Source organism: Aotus nancymaae, unplaced genomic scaffold, assembly GCF_030222135.1.
Source record: "Aotus nancymaae isolate 86718 unplaced genomic scaffold, 86718_ANA_hifiasm-v0.15.2.pri h1tg000022l_1, whole genome shotgun sequence".
NCBI lineage: Eukaryota > Metazoa > Chordata > Mammalia > Primates > Aotidae > Aotus > Aotus nancymaae.
The window spans coordinates 1,480,001-1,500,351 of record NW_026988435.1 but is presented as its reverse complement, the minus strand read 5'-3'; the positions used below and the strand labels follow the sequence as shown (position 1 = coordinate 1,500,351).

At 46.0% G+C, this 20,351-nt stretch overlaps 1 long non-coding RNA gene and 1 other non-coding gene across 2 annotated transcripts; one reads left to right on the top strand and one right to left on the bottom strand.

The window, feature by feature from the left end:
* Positions 1-5,864: 5,864 nt before the first annotated feature.
* On the bottom strand, positions 5,865-6,028 carry LOC135276439 (U1 spliceosomal RNA). Its single transcript, XR_010343980.1, has one exon. It is a non-coding gene; the product is annotated as a U1 spliceosomal RNA (small nuclear RNA).
* A 369-nt stretch (positions 6,029-6,397) lies between these two features.
* On the top strand, positions 6,398-18,087 carry LOC135276381 (uncharacterized). Its single transcript, XR_010343914.1, has 2 exons — positions 6,398-6,683; positions 14,932-18,087. It is a non-coding gene; the product is annotated as an uncharacterized LOC135276381 (long non-coding RNA).
* The last annotated feature ends 2,264 nt before the right edge of the window (positions 18,088-20,351 follow it).

Below are 20,351 nucleotides of genomic sequence, written 5' to 3'. Positions count from 1 at the left end.
TTTTCAATCTACCGGCGTGGAACTCTGCGCCCCCGTGACCTCTGACTCTACTTTTCAATCTACCGGTGTGGAACTCTGCGCCCCCGTGACTCTGACTCTTTTTTTCAATCTCCCAGCGTGGAACTCTGCGCCTCCATGACTCTGATTCTACTTTTCAATATACTGGCGTGGAACTATGTGCCCCCGTGAACTGTGACTCTTCTTTTCAATCCACCGGCGTGGAACTATGTGCCCTCAAGACCTCTGACTCTCTTTTTAATCTACTAATGGCTTGAAACTATGCACCCACAGTTACTAATAGCACCAGAAACACTATACTTGAGAATAATCCAACAGTCTGTGCCCCTGTCATTGTCCACATGACCCAGGTAAACTCAACTGGGACTGGGAATGCAGGAGGTGATTCTTCTACTACAGTGGGGGAATTCTCCTATGGTATCAGGTGTTAGTACCATGGCTCTTGCAATCGTGGGCAATCTCCCCTCTAACACAGGGTCAAGAGTTCTTTCCCCACATTTAAATATGATGCCCCAAGCTTCCTCGGGCTCTGGAAAAACTTGGCAATTCCCAGTTATAGTACACCCCCCTATTCAGGGAACCCAGGTATTGCCAATGGCTGATAATCAGGCTAATCCCCCGGCTCCCACTGCAGTGCTGTTACAACAAGCTCCAGCTCCCAATGTTGGTGCAAGAGCCACTGATGAAGCAGAACCACCACAACAGCTGTTACAGCCCCAGGCAGCCACCCAGCCCCAGACTGCACATCAGCCTCCGAGGACAGTGCAACAGGTCGCTCCCCAGCAGGTGCCACCAGCTATCTTGGTCATTACTAGACCTGACCCTCTTAACCCTCATCAACTACTTGTTCATCCAGTTAAATAGCAAAGTTTCACACTTCCTTTCCTCAAGGATTTTAAGGACTCTGTAAAACAGTATGGCACAAATTCTTTTCATTCGTGCCTCCTTAAAGGCTATTGGGGAAGGGCAGTGACTCATTCCTTATGACTGGGAAACACTCATGCAGTCAGCACTCTCTCATGCCCAATATTTACGATTCCTTGTGTGGTGGAGGGATGCTGTTACTAGGGGAGTACACCTCAATGCTGCCGCTAACCCACTTATTCCAGTTACAGCAGACTGGTTGCTGGAGAGGGTCAGTGGGTGCCCCTGTCCATTCAGTCTAGTTTACAGCCTGGTCTCCCTTCCCCCTCTATGATACCAGACTCCTGGCCTTTGCTCATCATTGACTTAAAGGATTACTTCTTTGATATCCCCCTGGCCCCCTGAGACTGCTATAAATTTGCTTTCACAGTGCCATCCATAAACAATGTTGCCCAGGCTACGAGATTCCAATGGAAAGTCTTGCCAACTTCATAAATAGCCCCACAATTTGTCAGTTCTATGTGGGAACTGTTATGCATTCATGAATAATAGCCCCACAATTTGTCAGTTCTATGTGGGAAAAGTGCTGTCCCCAGTTTCTCCAGTGCTATTTGATCCATCATATGGAGGATATTCTGTGTGAATTTTCTACACGTGAGACTCTTGTTTCAGTATTCTCTATGCTTAGGGAGCTCATTACAGCAGCTGGCCTGACTATATCAGTGGAGATGATCCAGCTGTCTACCCCTTATCAGAATTTAGGAATGTGGCTTGAGGAGCGCATATTTAAGCCACAGCTGGTCGAACTGCGGAGAGATGGGTTAAAAACTTTGCATGACTTCCCAAAACTCCTTGATTATATAAATTGGATTCATCCAGTATTAGGGATCCCTACCTATGCTCTTTCTAACATTTTCTCCACCCTGAGAGGAGATCTAACCTACACAGCAAACACAGCCTCTCTAACAAAGAATCCGAGAGGCTCAGGTGTTTAGGATTCAACCTCTTTGCCTTTCACTGTTTTGATTTTTGCTACCCCTCACTCCCGTACGGGGGTGATTACGCAAAATGACAGCCTTATTGAATGGTGCTTTCTGCCTCATGCTGCTACATGAATGCAATCAGTATATTTGAGTCAACTTTGTATCTTAATAGGGCTAGCTCGTAATAGGCTATTATGTCCAACAGGCTTAGAAGCACATGGGTTGGCTGTCCCCCTCTCACGAGAACAAGTTCGCCAGGCTTTTGTTCACTCCACTTCCTGGCAGGTTAATCTGGCAGGATTCCTGGGTGTCCTTGGCAACCATTACCCCAATGTTAAACTTTTTTAACTTCTTCACCTAACCTCTTGGATATTGCCAAAAGTTACCCGAAATGCCCCCCTAGAGGGAGTAGTGACTGTTTCTGCTGATGCTTCCTCTAACAACAAAGCTGTATATGCTGGCCCCAAGGAAAGGGTCTTTCACACCACAGCTGTCTTGCTTCAGCAAGAGCAGAACTAATTGCTGTAATTGCAGCCTTGGAAGATTTTCCAGGTGCTCTAAACATTGTTTCAGATTCTGCTTATGTGGTTCACGTTAATCATAACATAGAAACTGCCTTTGTCAAATTTCTGTCTGATGATTCGCTTCACTCACTCTTCCTACGCTTACAAACAGTTGTATGGTCCAGGACCTCCCCTTTTTATATTACACACATTAGAGCCCACACCTCTTTGCCTGGCCCATTAACCACAGCTAATTCCTGGGCAGACACCCTTGTAGCAACGGCTCTACAGGAAGCCCGCAACTTTCGTGAATTAACTCATGTTAATGCTTCAGGTCTTAAGGACTGGTACGCTATTACATGGAAACAGGCAAAGGGGATCGTCTGTCATTGTCCCTCCTGCCAGGTTGTCTCCCTTCCCTCACAACTGGCTGGGACCAACCCCAGAGGTCTTGCTCCTAATGCTTTATTACAAATGGATGTGACCCACTATCCTGCCTTTGAAAACATTTCTTTTGTTCATGTCTCTATATACACATTTTCCCATTTCATATGGGCTACCTGACAAACAGGGGAACGAGCTGCCCAGTTTAAAAGGCATATGCCCTCATGCTTCGCTGTGATGGGCATACCTGCAAAACTAAAAACTGATAAGGGACCAGGATGTGCTGGTAAGTCATTTCAACGTTTTCTAGAGGAATGGAATATTCAACATACCACCGGCATTCCGTGTAATTCACAAGGACAGGCCCTGATTGAAAGGGCTAACAGGACTCTCAAGGAACGGTTAAATAAACAACAAAAACCAGATGACTGTGGTCTACTCCCCAGGCCAGATTGCATCTAGTGTTGTTTACTCTAAACTTTCTGAACCTTAGCAGGTCTCAAGCCTACACGGCTGTGGAACAACATTTTACAGCAGTTCAGCAAAACCCCCATAAAGAGAAACAAGTGTGGTGGAGACTCATCATTGTAAAATGGACGTCACGTACTCTTATAACTATGGGCTGAGGATTTGCTTGTATTTCCACAGATAACTCTCCTGATCCCGTTTGGATTCCATCACGGCATCTTAAGCTCATCCCTGAAGAACAACAACATGAGCTCCCAGCGCCGCCCCCGTGGAAATCACAGGAGAGCCCCAAATCCGATGGACCAACTTCTGAATGATCATATCGTCCATCTCCCTCATCACAACGCTTCTGGCTGCCATGCTTCTCACCACCTTGGCAGTTTCCCCCCTCCTCCCCCTCCTCCCCTTCCTGGCGCTCCTCCCCCTTCTCCACACCATCCTGTTAATCAAAGCCCGCTTCATTGACCACTACTCACTTTCACTCTAATTGATCAACTTGTCAATACGGCTTGTCATATTACAGAACGGCGCAACATTCCACCTACTCCCAGCCATACTGTCACTGCTGCTTCATTATCCTTTTCATTCTGATGGGTTTCACTGCTTCTGTATCTCCCAACTCTGGTAATTTTTCCTACTGGGCATATATGCCTTTCTCCTGCTGGTACGCTCTGTTTCTTGGGTGGACTCTTCCATAGAAATCTACACTAACAATAGTGCTTTCCTGCCTGTCCCTAATGACAACCACCTACCTGTTCATCAAAATGAAAAAGGCACCCCTTATAATGCCTCTATTGGATTTAAATTTCCTCCTCTTTGCCTTCGGCCCACTCCCGGCTGTCTCCCTATTGGTCCCCAGGCATGGATGTGGGTTGCACCTGAGGCCAGTAATGCTTCTTTCCAGACCCAGTATATGTTTGTGTCATTTTCTCGTCACTTATCAGTCCCACTCCTGTCATTGCCTTTGGTTCACTGCGACCACTGCAATGCACCCATTGGAACCATACTGGGCCCCCTTGATAATGCTGTCATTGTTGACTGGGCTCCCAAAGATTTTTATTGGCATAATTGCACTGGACAATACCCACACTGTCCGAAATATCATCACCTCTTCCCGGAGGACATGACACGCTCAGCACGGCATCAAGTTCTGCATCACGTTCCTCACCTATGGACCTCACCACTCCCCTACAGATGGTCTCAGCCTGGCATCATTGCACAATGTCCTAAGGTGATTCACCCTCTTGTTGGACTGGAACATCCTGAACTGCAGAAGCTGGCTGCTGCTCTCAGTGGACTTCACTTTTGGAATGTTTCCATGGACTCTTATGGTCACAGCTCTGGTGATACTCTACACTGTCCACACTTTACTCCCAAAGACATAATACCTATTCAGAGTCGTGTTAAGACCCCTTATATGTCACTGGTTGATAACTTTTCTGTTTCCTTTGTCACCAACTCTATTGACTGTAACAATTGCAAATTGTTTTCTTGTCTAGACGCTACCTTTTCTGTTAACTCTAATGTATTGCTGGTCAGGGCTAGGGAGGGAGTTTGGATTCCTGTTGTATTACATCATCCATGGGAGTCCTTTCCTTCTATTCACATTTTAACTCAAATCCCCAAGGACATTTTACATCACACTCATCACTTTATCTTTACCTTGATAGCAGCGGTCATTGGACTGATTGCTGTCACAGCCTCAGCTGTGACTGCTGGCATGGCTGCACACAACTCAATTTAAGCAGCTCACTTTGTTGAATGTTGGCAAAAGAATTCAACTACTCTCTGGAATTCCCAGTACAAGATTGATCAGCATTTGGCTAATCAAATTACTGACCTTCACCAAAGTATCATTTGACTGGGTGATAGGTTTTAAACCTTGAGCATCAGAAACTTCTCCGTTAGGAATCAGAAGCATATGTTAGCAATGACGGTCCCGGATCAAGGGACATTTCTTACACATTCTAAGAACCTGGCTGGGCATGGTGGCTCACACCTACAGCACTTTGGGGGGCCGAGGTGGGTGGATCACCTGAGGTCAGGAATTCAAGACCAGCCTGGCCAACATGGTGAAACCCTGTCTTTTTATTAAAAAAAAAAAAAAAAAAAATTCTAAAAACCTGTTTGCTCACATATTTTATATTTGAGCAAGGCAATGTCTGCTGCTGGGGTTAGAAGTAAATGGCTCATCTTCATCCAACTACATCAGTCCATAGGACATACGGCTTTCACTTGCAGTGTCCTGAACACTCACTGGGCATCCTGTGCGTTCTAGTCGGTTTTGTTTGGAGCCGCGGGTTGGAATGGCAGAGGCTTCTCCGGACATGCGGATCTGTGAGTGCCATCCCCGGGGTAGCCACCAGGGGACACCATAGGCCTTTCCCCCAACACACACGTCCCCCACACCTGGCATCCACTCCGAACCCCATTCTCCCCGTGTTTTCAGTTTGGGCCCGGTAGTTTCTATTCACCAGGACATTACAATTCAGAAGTATGTGGGGTCAGAAAACACACCCTGGGAGAGGCTGGTAAAATGCCCAGAATGGGCAACACTAAACCTGGGATTTTCTTGTGTAGTGGAATTTTCGTGTTCACGCAGTGCAGGCAGTTGCCTGTCTGTTCTTTGCAAACCTTGAAAATACAGGGGAAAGCGCGAACGCAGTCCCCCACTACCACAAATTATGCAGTCGAGTTTCCCACATTTGGGGAAATCGCAGGGGTCAGCACATCCGGAGTGCAATGGATAAGCCTCGCCCTGGGAAAACCACCTTCGTGATCATGGTATCTCCCCTGCCAGGTAAGTATGATTTCACATGCCTCTGCCCCGACACAGTCTCATACGGATCACCCCTTACACACATGGTCACTTGCCGCGGGCACGGCACCCCCAGCCCTCCTAGCCCTGACACACAGCTGGGACTCTCCGGTCCGACCAGTGGTCCTGGACTCGCTCTCACAGCATGGAAAGTCCTTCTTCGGAAAGCAGCAGGTGGCCAAGCAGCAGCCCCTGCGCTGCCTCATCTACATAGAAGTCTCCCTATCCGTGATGTCACCGACAGTGACTTTTCCAGTCCCCGTCTGTTCCACCGCCACTCAGCCGACCAACCCGCTGTCAGAGCTGGAGGCGGAAGTGACGTCGCCTCTCCCTTCCCTCCCTCCCCTACATCTGTTCGCTCCCAAAGAAGCGCGTCCTTATCCTGTGTCGCCGAGGACCCTTTCGGCGGCCAACTGGAGCCTGCGCACCCTTCTTCAAATAATGGCCTTAAATTCACGGACTAGAATGTTCAGGATTACAAAGAAAACTGGTTCTTTTCACATATGGTTATCCTGGTGATGTAGCATTCCGCTTGAAATTGAAAGTCCTTCAATATCAGAGAGAAACCATATTGTTTCAAAAAACAAACCACCACCACCAACAAGAAAAGAAAACTACCGCGAATCCTAATGCCTTCGCCTTAATGTAATGTATTACACGTTATTTATTAATGTATTAAACATTAATCCTTTAGAGGATTCCTTTAGTAAATTGTCTCTGTGATCGGGAGTTCAGGAATTCCTTCATTTTTGTTTCTGTCTTACTGTCTTCAGTTAAGTTAATGCACTATTAAATTAAATAATAGTAAACTAAAAATAGAGTCTAAGCTCAATTTTACAAAAACATGTATTTATATATGGCCTCCTTTATTGAATTTTCTTCTGCGGGGCGAGCAGGGGGCAGTCTAGCTAAAATGTACATTCCTCTCTCTGTAGATACACCAGAGGAACACGACTCCATCAGCGTTGCCCTAATGTTAGCAAAAGTGATTTTGAACTTAAGGTGATCAGAAATCTTACATATCTGTACTTTTTCTGTACTGGTGATATAGTCTATGCTAAGCATGTATGATTTAAAAAAAGAGAATAACTTTAAAATGGTTTGGAAGAAAAATATGTACATGTGTGAATAGTACTTAAGTCCAGGTGGTGGAAATATGGATAACTGGTTATCTTATTCTTTCTGTATCTTTTATGTTTTTAAATGGAAAAACTCAATGACCTGGAAGTGAAAGAACAGATTAGACATGGAAGGGGTGTGGGGCAGGTGAGAGGAAAATGTAAAGGGGAGGACACACCCAGTTCTGGCAGGAATCATGTTTAAGGTGAAGGTTTCTGGGGAGCAGTTGTTGGGAGAAGAAGGATATGTGGGAGGCAGGAGAATCGTGAAAATATTTAGAACAGTGTACTACCTGTCATAGCATTCCTCCTCCTTTTGCATTTCTGCAAAAGAAATACACAGACTTACATTACTTTTCAAGCATAGGTGCCATTTGTGTTTTTCTTTTATTAATGTCACTGGTGAGTGTATCTTGCTGGTTGCTCAGAAAAGTGAATGGAGTTGAGAACAGCAGGCTTCCTGCAATAGAGAAAGAATCTAATGCATGCAGAGCCAGCTAAGCAAGGATAGTTTGGCTTGCAGAGGACTAGGGAATGGGGAAAACTGATTGGTTGGGTTGGGGGTGAAATCACAGGGAGTTGGGCTCTGTCTTCTTGCATTTAGTCAGTACCTGGGTGGGGGCCACAGGACCATATGAGCCAGTTTACCTGTCTGGGTGGCACCAGCTAGTTCATCATAAGGCAGGGTCTGAAAAACACCTTGAACACCAATCTTAGGTTTTATGTTAATGATAGTGTCTATAGGCACTACTGGGGAGCTTAGGAATCATGTGGGTTCTGGCTGCATGGCTCCTGAGCCATAATTTTCAATCTTGTGGCTAATTTGTTAGCTTTACTCAGGAGCTCTGATGCCCAAGAAAGGGAGGAGTTTGTCTCAGGAAGGGGCTATTATCATGTTTGTTTCAGACTTAGAGTTGAAAGTAAATTTCTCCCATATTTAGCCTGGCCTCTGCCCAGGAATAGACAAGGGCAGGTTGGAGGTTAGAAGCAAGTGCAGTGCTCAGGGTCACTTAACCGGGGAAGGAGATTTGAAAGTGGGACTTTGAACGGAAGGCAGCCTGGCTCCAGAAGGCATTCTGAGAACCACTGCATTTGTACTGCTCCTGATGAAAGTGCCCTTGCAAAAACTGTGACAGTGAGAAAAACCTGACATAGGAAAAGTATGACTGTCAAAGAAATCTGACCTGAGTGACCCTGAGCAGCTTACTTAACATCTCTGCATCTCAGTCCTCTCATATGGAAGATGAAGATGATGGTGTGGCCTTGGCCTGTAAGGTCTAAATAAGTAATCACACACACTCATCAGCTGTGCCTGCCATGTGGCACTTTGCATATCAGGCACAGTCTGGGACTGTGGATCTGTTACTCATTTGCATGTTCGCTCTTGTAGTTTCCTGCAGCAGTGCACAAAGAGCAGATGTGACCAGATGCTGGGGCTCATGCCTGTAATCCCAGCACTTTGGGAGGCCAAGGTTGTTGGAGAACCTGAGGTCAGGAGTTCGAGACTAGCCTGGCCATCATGGTGAAACTCCATCTCTACTAAAAATACAAAAATTAGCCCGGCAAGTTGGTGTGCCTGTAATCCCAACTACTCAGGTGTCTGAGACAGAAGAATCACTTGAACCGAGGAGGCAGAGGTTGCAGTGAGCTGTGATTGTGCCACTGCACTATAGCACAGGTGACAGAGTTAGACTCCATCTTTAAAAAAACAAACAGAAAGAACAGATGTGATGAACATGGTTGTATTGAAGTCACGGCAGTGATACTTTCCAGTGGCCATGCACCCTTCCAGGGAGATTGTGACAATCCTCTCACCAGCAGTGATCTCCTGGGGTGGGAGGTCCCAGGAAGGCCCCTCAATCTTCAGAGGTTTGGCCCTCAAGGAGCTTCAGGGAATGAGCTATAGAAGTGTTTCTCTGGCTGTGCATGGTGGCTCACACCTGCAATCCCAGAACTTTGAGAGGCCATGGTGGGAGGATCATCTGAGGTCGGGAGTTCAACACCAGCCTGATCGACATGGAGAAACCCCATCTCCACTAAAAATGTGAAATTAGCTGGGCATGATGGTGCATGCCTGTAATCCCAGTTACTTGGGAGGCTGAGGTGGGAGAATCACTTGAACCCGGGAGGTGGAGGTTGCGGTGAGCCGAGATCACACCATTGCACTTTAGCCTGGGCAGCAAGAGTGAAACTCGGTCTCAAAAAACAAAACAAAACAAAACCCTATTTCTCTCTGGGAGGAACTGAGACTTTATTAGCTCATCTGTTCAGCTCATCCAAAGGAGATTAGTGATTCCATTTCTTACTTCAAATCAGCCTCAATAAAGTTTGTACAGTTTTAAAGTGGAAGACATTTGTACACATAGAGGAGGAAATATGACTTTTCCTCACCCAGCCTAGGTTCACTGCTGAGACCCTTACAGCAAAAGACAGACTAACAAGAGAACAGCATACCTCGTTATTTAATGTCAGTTTTACATGACGGGAGAGAGTTCCAAAGGAAATGAAGGCCCATGGAAACAACTAAGCCTCAGCGTTGTTTCCTTTTTTTTTTCTTTCTTTAAAGTAGGTTAGATGAAGAGTGGATAGTCATAGGGAAGTGTGATGGAATAAAAGGAGTACAATGTGGGTAACCCCCATACAGGCACCGAGGAAGGAGAGCTAAGCAGAATCCTGGCACAACTAAGACTTGGAGATATCTCAGTTTATAGTGTTACTACTCAGTGATTTCTCTTTATATAATCCTTTATATGATCATATAATAGTTTATAGAATTAGGGCTTGGTTTATATTAGTTTATAGAATTAGGGCTTGGAGAATATCTCAGTTTATAGTGTTACTACTGTTATTTCCCTTTATACAATCCTCTCTATATACTCACATATTGTTAGTTCATAGAATGAGTGCCTCAAGAATATCTTACCACTCAGTTATTTCCATATATATATATATAAAACTATATCTTAGTATATAAACAGAGGATTGCCTAGAGTAGATACAGTAGAGAGCATGATTTAAGGAATAAGCAGCTTATAATTGGAGGAATGCCTAGAGCAAACACAGGCACAGCATATTTTAAGGGAAAAACAGTTATACAAGGACAAAAATCCATGGCCCAGGTGGCAGCATTCAGTATTGTAAAGATATCCACGGTATTGCAGGGTTGGGGCAAGAGCCACTCCTCCTGATAAAGGCATTGTAGGACCTTGCTCCAGTTCTTGTGGAAGGCTGTGCCCTCAGACCGGCAATCACACCTTGGTGACTGTGAACTTTATCAGCTCTTGTTACTGTGCTGCTGGAAAAGAATTCCTCTGTAGAACTCATTGGAAGCTGCCAGTAGGTGGGGTAGACCCTGACAACTCTGTCACTGCTATGTGACTTAAAGCATCTTCCTATAAATCTTCTTAATAGCTTGCGCATAGATAGAGTTATTGCATACTGCACCCTCTTCACTGCACACGGCCCACCTCCATGCCTCGATGACATAATGGGGGTGGACCCCTTACTGCACAGGGCTGTTTCCTCGATGACCTAATGGGAATGGACTCCTTGCTGTGCACTGTCCGCCTCCCAGCCTAGGCAACCTAATGGGGGTGGACCCCTTGTTTTATTGCTCATGACCTTATCACTATCCTTAAAGATGACTTGACTCACTGCCCTGCCCCCTAATCTATGCACAATAAATACTCATGCTTCTGGACATTCAGAGCCTCGCCTGACTCCACTCATAGGTGGCGTGGCCCCCTGAGCCCAGCTGCATTTTCTTTGTACTTCTGTGTCCTGTCTCTTTATTTCTCGGATCCTCCGCCTCAGCACAGCATAAAGGACACCCCACGACACTGTGGGGCCATCAGCCCTACATCTGGTGCCTAACTTGTGGGTTTCTTATTGCTGTGCTTAGCATAGCCATCGGAGCTACTACAGCGGGTCAGTGCTGGATTCCTGCGCGTTTGGTAAGAAAAGTGGGAGTGACTTTTTTTGTAATGCTCACAGTAATCTCGGGGTTAAAATGGGACAAACAAACTGTCAGTGTGACGCCTATATTTCTTTTATTAAAACTCTACTGAGGCAGGGGCTGCTTCAGTCTCCTCAGACAAGCTTGCTGAGCTATTTCCTCCCTTTCCTGATCTTATCACTGATCTTCATCACCCTCTGAATGGTCTCCTCCCCCTCCTGTTGCTTCCTCAGAGTGTAAAACACTTCCAGCCTTTTCCCAAGGAGTAGCGTGTGACTATATGCTTTCTCACCACCCTGTCCTGCCTCTGCTCCTTTACGTGCCTCTACTTTTCAATCTACCGGCGTGGAACTCTGCACCCCCGTGACTCTGACTCTTCTTTTCAATCTACCGGCGTGGAACTATGCGCTCCCGTGACTCTGATTCTTCTTTTCAATCTACCGGCGTGGAACTATGCGCCCCCGTGACTCTGACTCTTCAATCTACCGGCGTGGAACTATGCGCCCCCGTGACTCTGACTCTTCAATCTACCGGCGTGGAACTCTGCGCCCCCGTGACTCTGACTCTTCTTTTCAATCTACCGGCGTGGAACTCTGCGTCCCCGTGACTCTGACTCTACTTTTCAATCTACCGACATTCAACTATGAGCCCCCCTGATTCTGACTCTACTTTTCAATATACCAGCCTGGAACTATGCGACCCCATGACCTCTGACTCTTCTTTTTCATCTACTAATGGCTGGAAACTATGCACCCACAGTTACTAATAGCACCGGAAACACTATACTTGCGAAGAATCCAACAGTCTGTGCCCCTGTCATTGTCCACATGACCCAGGTAAACTCAACTGGGACTGGGAATGCAGGAGGTGATTCTTCTACTACAGTGGGGGAATTCTCCTATGGTATCAGGTGTTAGTACCATGGCTCTTGCAATCGTGGGCAATCTCCCCTCTAACACAGGGTCAAGAGTTCTTGCCCAAAATTTAAATATGATGCCCCAAGCTTCCTCGGGCTCTGGAAAAACTTGGCAATTCCCAGTTATAGTACACCGCCCTATTCAGGGAACCCAGGTATTGCTAGTGGCTGATAATCAGGCTAATCCCCCGGCTCCCCCTGCAGCACCATTACAACAAGCTCCATCTCCCAATGTTGGTGCAAGAGCCACTGATGAAGCAGAACCACCACAACAGCTGTTACAGCCCCAGGCAGCCACCCAGCCCCAGACTGCACATCAGCCTCCGAGGACAGTGCAACAGGTCGCTCCCCAGCAGGTGCCACTGGCTATCTCGGTCATTACTAGACCCGACACTCTTAACCCTCATCAACTACTTGTTCATCCAGTTAATTAGCAAAGTTTCACACTTCCTTTCCTCAAGGATTTTAAGGACTCTGTAAAACAATATGGCACAAATTCTCTTTTTGTTCTTGCCTCCTTAAAGGCTATTGGAGAATGGCAGCGACCCATTCCTTATGAGTGGGAAACACTCAAGCAGTCAACACTCTCTCATGCCCAATATTTACGATTCCTTGTGTGGTGGAGGGATGCTGTTACTAGGGGAGTCCACCTCAATGCTGCTGCTAACCCACTTATTCCAGTTACAGCAGACTGGTTGCTGGGGAGGGTTAGTGGGTGCCCCTGTCCATTCAGTCTAGTTTACAGCCTGGTCTCCCTTCCCCCTCTATGATACCAGACTCCTGGCCTTTGCTCATCATTGACTTAAAGGATTACTTCTTTGATATCCCCCTGGCCCCCTGAGACTGCTATTAATTTGCTTTCACAGTGCCGTCCATAAACAATGTTGCCCTGGCTACAAGATTCCAATGGAAAGTCTTGCCACCTTCATGAATAACAGCCCCACAATTTGTCAGTTCTATGTGGGAAAAGTGCTGTCCCCAGTTTCTCCAGTGGTGTTTGATCCATTATATGGACGATATTCTGTGTGAATTTCCTACACGTGAGACTCATGTTTCAGTATTCTTTATGCTTAGGGAGCTCATTACAGCAGCTGGCCTGACTATCTCAGTGGAGAAAATCCAGCTTTCTACCCCTTATCAGAATTTAGGAATGTGGCTTGAGGAGCGCATATTTAAGTCACAGCTGGTGGAACTGCAGAGAGATGGGTTAAAAACTTTGAATGACTTCCAAAAACTCCTTGATTATATAAATTGGATGCATCCAGTATTAGGGATCCCTACCTATGCTCTTTCTAACATTTTCTCCACCCTGAGAGGAGATCTAACCTACACAGCAAACACAGCCTCTCTTACAAAGAATCCGAGAGGCTCAGGTGTTTAGGATTCAACCTCTTTGCCTTTCACTATTTTGATTTTTGCTACCCCGCACTCCCCTATGGGGGTGATTACACAAAATGACAGCTTTATTGAATGGTGCTTTCTGCCTCATGCTGCTACATGAACACTATCAGTATATTTGGGTCAACTTTCTACCTTAATAGGGCTAGCTCGTAATAGGCTATTATGTCCAACAGGCTTAGAAGCACACGGGTTGGCTGTCCCCCTCTCACAAGAACAAGTTTGCCAGGCTTTTGTTCACTCCATTTCCTGGCAGGTTAATCTGGCAGGATTCCTGGGTGTCCTTGGCAATCATTACCCCAATGTTAAACTTTTTCAATTTCTTCACCTAACCTCTTGGATATTGCCAAAAGTTACCCGAAATGCCCCCCTAGAGGGAGTAGTGACTGTTTCTGCTGATGCTTCCTCTAACAACGAAGCTGTATACGCTGGCCCCAAGGAAAGGGTCTTTCACACCGCAGCTGTTTTGCTTCAGCAAGAGCGGAACTAATTGCTGTAATTACAGCCTTGGAAGATTTTCCAGGTGCTCTAAACATTGTTTCAGATTCTGCTTATGTGGTTCATGTTAATCATAACATAGAAACTGCCTTTGTCAAATTTCTGTCTGATGATTCGCTTCACTCACTCTTCCTACGCTTCCAAACAGTTGTATGGTCCAGGACCTCCCCTTTTTATATTACACACATTAGAGCCCACACCTCTTTGCCTGGCCCATTAACCACAGCTAATTCCTGGGCAGACACCCTTGTAGCAACGGCTCTACAGGAAGCCTGCAACTGTCGTGAATTAACTCATGTTAATGCTTCAGGTCTTAAGGACTGGTATGCTATTACATGGAAACAGGCAAAGGGGATCGTCTGTCATTGTCCCTCCTGCCAGGTTGTCTCCCTTCCCTCACAACTGGCTGGGACCAACCCCAGAGGTCTCGCTCCTAATGCCTTATGGCAAATGTATGTGACCCACTATCCTGCCTTTGAAAACGTTTCTTTTGTTCATGTCTCTATATACACATTTTCCCATTTCATATGGGCTACCTGACAAACAGGGGAACGAGCTGCCCAGTTTAAAAGGCATATGCCCTCATGCTTCGCTGTGATGGGCATACCTGCAAAACTAAAAACTGATAAGGGACCAGGATATGCTAGTAAGTCATTTCAATGTTTTCTAGAGGAATGGAATATTCAACATACCACCGGCATTCCTTATAATTTACAAGGACAGGCCCTGATTGAAAGGGCTAACAGGACTCTCAAGGAACGGTTAAATAAACAACAAAAACCAGATGACTGTGGTCTACTCCCCAGGCCAGATTACATCTAGTGTTGTTTACTCTAAACTTTCTGAACCTTAGCAGGTCTCAAGCCTACACGGCTGTGGAACAACATTTTACAGCAGTTCAGCAAAACCCCCATAAAGAGAAACAAGTGTGGTGGAGACTCATCACTGCAAAATGGACGTCATGTACTCTTATAACTATGGGTTGAGGATTTGCTTGTATTTCCACAGATAACTCCCCTGATCCCTTTTGGATTCCATAACGGCATCTTAAGCTCATCCCTGAAGAACAACATGAGCTCCCAGCGCCGCCCCCGCGGAAATCACAGGAGAGCCCCAAATCCGATGGACCAACTTCTGGATGATCATATCGTCCATCTCCCTCATCACAACGCTTCTGGCTGCCATGCTTCTCGCCACCTTGACAGTTTCTCCCCTCCTCCCCCTCCTCCCCTTCCTGCCCCTCCTCCTCCTTCTCCTCACCATCCTGTTAATCAAAGCCCGCTTCATTGACCACTACTCACTTTCACTCAAATTGATCAACTTGTGAATATGGCTTGTCATATTACAGAACGGTGCAACATTCCACCTACTTCCAGCGACACTCTCACTGCTGCTCTCATTATCCTTTTCATTCTGATGGGTTTCACTGCTTCTGTATCTCCCAACTCTGGTAATTTTTCCTACTGGGCATATATACCTTCCCCCCGGTATGCTCTGTTTCTTGGGTGGACTCTTCTATAGAAATCTACACTAACAATAGTGCTTTCCTGCCTGTCCCTAATGACAACCACCTACCTGTTCATCAAAATGAAGAAGGGACCCCTTATAATGCCTCTATTGGATTTAAATTTCCTCCTCTTTGCCTTTGGCCCACTCCCGGCTGTCTCCCTATTGGTCCCCAGGCATGGATGCGGGTTGCACCTGAGGCCAGTAATGCTTCTTTCCAGACCCAGTATATGTTTGTGTCATTTTCTCTTCACTTATCAGTCCCACTCCTGTCATTGCCTTTGGTTCACTGCAACCACTGCAATGCACCCATTGGAACCATACTGGGCCCCCTTGATAATGCTGTCATTGTTGACTGGGCTCCCAAAGAGTTTAATTGGCATAATTGTACTGGACAACACCCACACTGTCCGAAATATCATCACCTCTTCCGGGAGGCATGACACACTCAGCACTGCATCAAGTTCTGCATCACGTTCCTCACCTATGGACCTCACCACTCCCCTACAGATGGTCTCAGGCTGGCCTCATTGCACAATGTCCTAAGGTGATTCACCCTCTTGTTGGACCGGAACATCCTGAACTGTGGAAGCTGGCTGCTGCTCTCAATGGACTTCACTTTTGGAATGTTTCCATGGACTCTTATGGTCACAGCTCTGGTGATACTCTACACCGTCCACACTTTACTCCCAAAGACATAATACCTATTCAGAGTCATGTTAAGACCCCTTATATGTCACTGGTTGATAACTTTTCTGTTTCCTTTGTCACCAACTCTTTTGACTGTAACAATTGCAAATTGTTTTCTTGTCTAGATGCTACCTTTTCTGTTAACTCTAATGTATTGCTGGTCAGGGCTAGGGAGGGAGTTTGGATTCCTGTTGTATTACATCATCCATGGGAGTCCTTTCCTTCTATGCACATTGTAACTCAAATCCTCAAGGACATTTTACATCACACTCATCACTTTATCTTTACCTTGATAGCAGCGGTCATTGGACTGATTGCTGTCACAGCCTCAGCTGTGACTGCTGGCATGGCTGCACACAACTCCATTCAAGCAGCTCACTTTGTTGAATGTTGGCAAAAGAATTCAACTACTCTCTGGAATTCCCAGTCCCAGATTGATCAACATTTGGCTAATCAAATTACTGACCTTCACCAAAGTATCATTTGGCTGTGTGACAGGCTTTTAAACCTTGAGCATCCTGCTCTGTTACAATGTGACTGGAACATGTCTGATTCTTGCATCACTCCTTTCAATTATAATTCTACACTTCACCCCGGGACACTATACATCACCACCTGCTGTCCTGGGATGATAACCTCACCTTGGACATGAACCACCTGAAGCAACAAATTTTTGAGTCTTCTCCGGCACATCTAACTACTGTCCCAGGTTCAGAAACTTCTGAAGGCTTTGCACAAGGCCTCTCTGACCTTAATCCAATTAAGTGGTTTAGAAAATGGTCTGTTCCTTTAGGTGGTTTCTTCTTGTTGCCATCATTGTGATTGTTGCTTGCGTTTGTACCTTGTTAAGTACATGTTTCTGTATTCATAAGTTTCACAAACATAATATGCAACAACCTCAGGCCATGGTGGCCATAACTGCACTTGTAAAACAAAAGAACGGGGGAAATGTGGGTAACCCCCCATATAGGTACTGAGGAAGGAGAGCTAAGCAGAATCCTGGCACAATTAAGACCTGGAGAATATCTCAGTTTATAGCATTACTACTCAGTTATTTCCTTTATATAATCCTTTATATAATCATATATTAGTTTATAGAATTAGGGCTTGGAGAATAATATCTCAGTTTATAGTATTATTACTCAGTTATTTCCCTTTATACAATCCTCTCTATATAATCACATATTAGTTCGTAGAATGAGTGCCTAAAGAATATCTTACCACTCAGTTATTTCCATATATATATATATATATGTATAACTTTATCTTAGTTTATAATCGGAGGAATGCCTAGAGTAGATACAGTACAGAGCATGAATTAAGGAATAAACAGCTTATAATCAGAGGAATGCCTAGAGCAAACACAGTAAACAGCATGATTTAAGGGAAAAACACTTATACCAGGACAAGAATCCATAGCCCAGGCAGCAACATTCAGTATTGTAAAGATACCCACTGTATTGCAGGCTTGGGGCAAGAGCCACTCCTCCTGATAAAGGTGTTGTAGGACCTTGCTCCAGTTCTTGTGGAAGGCTGCTCTCAGACTGGCAATCACACCTTGGTGACTGTGAACTTTATCAGCTCCTGTTACTATGCTGCTGGAAAAGTGTTCCCCTATAGAACTCATGCAAGCTGCCAGCAGGTGGCATAGAACCTGACAACTCTGTCACTGCTATGTGACTTAAAGCATCCTCCTATAAGCCTTAGTAGCTTGCCCATAGATAGAGTTATTGCACACTGCACCCTCTTCACTGTGCATGGCCCACTTCCATGCCTCGGTGACCTAATGGGAATGGACTCCTTGTTTTATTGCTCATGACCCTATCACTATCCTTAAAGATGACTTCACTCACTGCCCTGCCCCCTAACCTATACACAATAAATACGCATGCTTCTGGATCTTGGGGGCCTCACCTGACTCCACTCATAGGTGGCATGGCCCCTGAGCCCAGCTGCATTTTCTTTGTACTTCTGTGTCCTGTCTCTTTATTTCTTGGATCCTGTGCCTCAACACATCATAAGGGACACCCCACGACCCTGTGGGCCATCAACCCTACAGTACGATCTAATGGTAATAAAGTGGGGAAAGCATAGCAGGCCTATATGTTCATACTCTTCTCTGTGTCCCTGTATCTTCAGACACAATGATGGACCTTTCCTCTGGGTACAGAGAGGGCACCTGTCACATGAGAGCTGTATGATTGGCTTCAGGGAAGAAGGGCAGGGGGAGGGTGACAGTGGCCTTCCTGCTCCTGTTGTTTTCTCAAATTCCTTTAGTATAAAATATTTAAGAGCCCAAGGAGTAGCGTGACCTGAACCCCATCATTCACATGCTAAAAAACCCAGAATCTTTGAGGAATGATATATGTAAATATAAAATATTTAAATGCAAAATGCAAATGATGGCTGGGCATGCAGGCCAGGACTTAATCCCAGCACTTTGGGAGGCCAAGGCACGCAGATCACTTGAGTCCAGGAGTTCGAGACCAGCCTGGCCAACATGGCAAAATCCCCATCACTACAAAATATACAAAAATAAGCTGGACATCATGTTGTACACCTGTGATCCCAGCTACTTGAGGAGGGTTGGCTGAGGATCAACTTAAACAATATCATATGTAAAAACAAATGTTTTTTTTTTTTTCCCTTAATTTTAGACAAGTGAAGCCATTGGAGTGGGGAAGGAACAAAGAAATCTGTAAGGAACTGTGGTCAGTTGGTTGTAAACAGGAGTGATTTGCATGCACTGTACACTGTTATGAAATTCACACATGCTGCAAACCTGGTGGTGAACAGCAGCAGTGATGGCAGCATCTTGGCCCCACACTTCTCTCTAGGGGTAACAATTTTCAATGCACCTGCTACTCTTTGGATATGCAATTTTCCATCTCAGGCCCTTGAGTCCAGTCTGCAAGAGGAAATGGAGCATGTGCGTTTTCCTTCCTGCCAGTCCACTCCAAGGAGCCAACAAGGCATCTCTCTCCCATCCCCCCACCACCCCTCCCCACACACTCCAAACTGACCCCCTCAAAGACTGCAATGTTTTTCAGTCCTTTGTAACTGCTGAAAATTTTCATATTTTCAAAATATGGAAATCAGAACGATGGCCCTGAGTGCCTGGAGGGACATCTTAGCTCACTCTCAACACCCACCATGAGCCTCATCCAAAGTGTTCTTCTGAGCGGAAGAAAACATTTTTGCATCTGTCTCATCCTAAGGCATCATCTTCTCCTTAGGGCGGGGTCCTAGCCAGTCGAGGGGGAGCCCCACCGTCTGACACTCATCCTTCTGGGCTACTCAGCCTCCTCTTCCCTGTGGCCCTGCAGGAGTTCCTTCCAGGCTGCGGAGGATCAGGACCAGGGCTCCCAGTCCGCGAGCTTGAGAGGCTGCTGCATGGATTTCTCTTTCTGGCTGCGATCTTGGGAACAAAGAATGAGATTTCCAGAGTCAGGTTCCAAAGCTTAGTGAAACAGTGACAAAGGGCCCACAATAGAGATGTGGGAGCTAGAAATTCGGCATAAAAATCTGAATATGAAGAACAGAGTAAATTAACATTCGGAATAGGATGAGCCATCTGAATAAAACAGTATTACTCCTAAATTAGGTTTCCAATCATCGACTCTAAACCCTGACACAATCACCAATGACTGACTGAGCTAAACCTATCAAAATTTCTCATACCACCGATCCTTACAAAAAAGACAATGGGTGCCATTACGAGATTTTCTGGGTGAAAGGAATCTCTGGGTCTAGGATTGAGGCATGGCAGCCATTTTAGTGGAGGAGACCTCTCACTCCAAAGCCCAGTGTCACGGGGTGTGGGACTTACTGGGCTGCTGGGACGCTGGCTGTGGGCTCTGGGGCCAGGAGGCTCGCACAGGACGGGGATCCTCCAGGCTTGGTGACTCCGATTGGATGTTTCATCAATTTCCCTGTGGACCAGGCCACTGTGAGAACCCAGTTTCTGGGACCCGGACCGCTGAGGAGAGGATAGGAGATCGCAAGTGATACCACCAGGGACGCATTGGGAGGTGGGAGCAGGAGGGACGCCGGAACTTGCAGCAGCCCTGGCACTGCGGGACTTCCTTCCCTGGGACCCACACCTTTCTCTCCTGTGACCCAGGACTTGAAACAAAGGGCAAATGAAATCCACATCCCTATCGCTTTATCTTTGAGGCGGGAGTTTGCCTCCTATCACTTTATCTTTGAGGCGGGAGGGGCTCCAGAGTAAA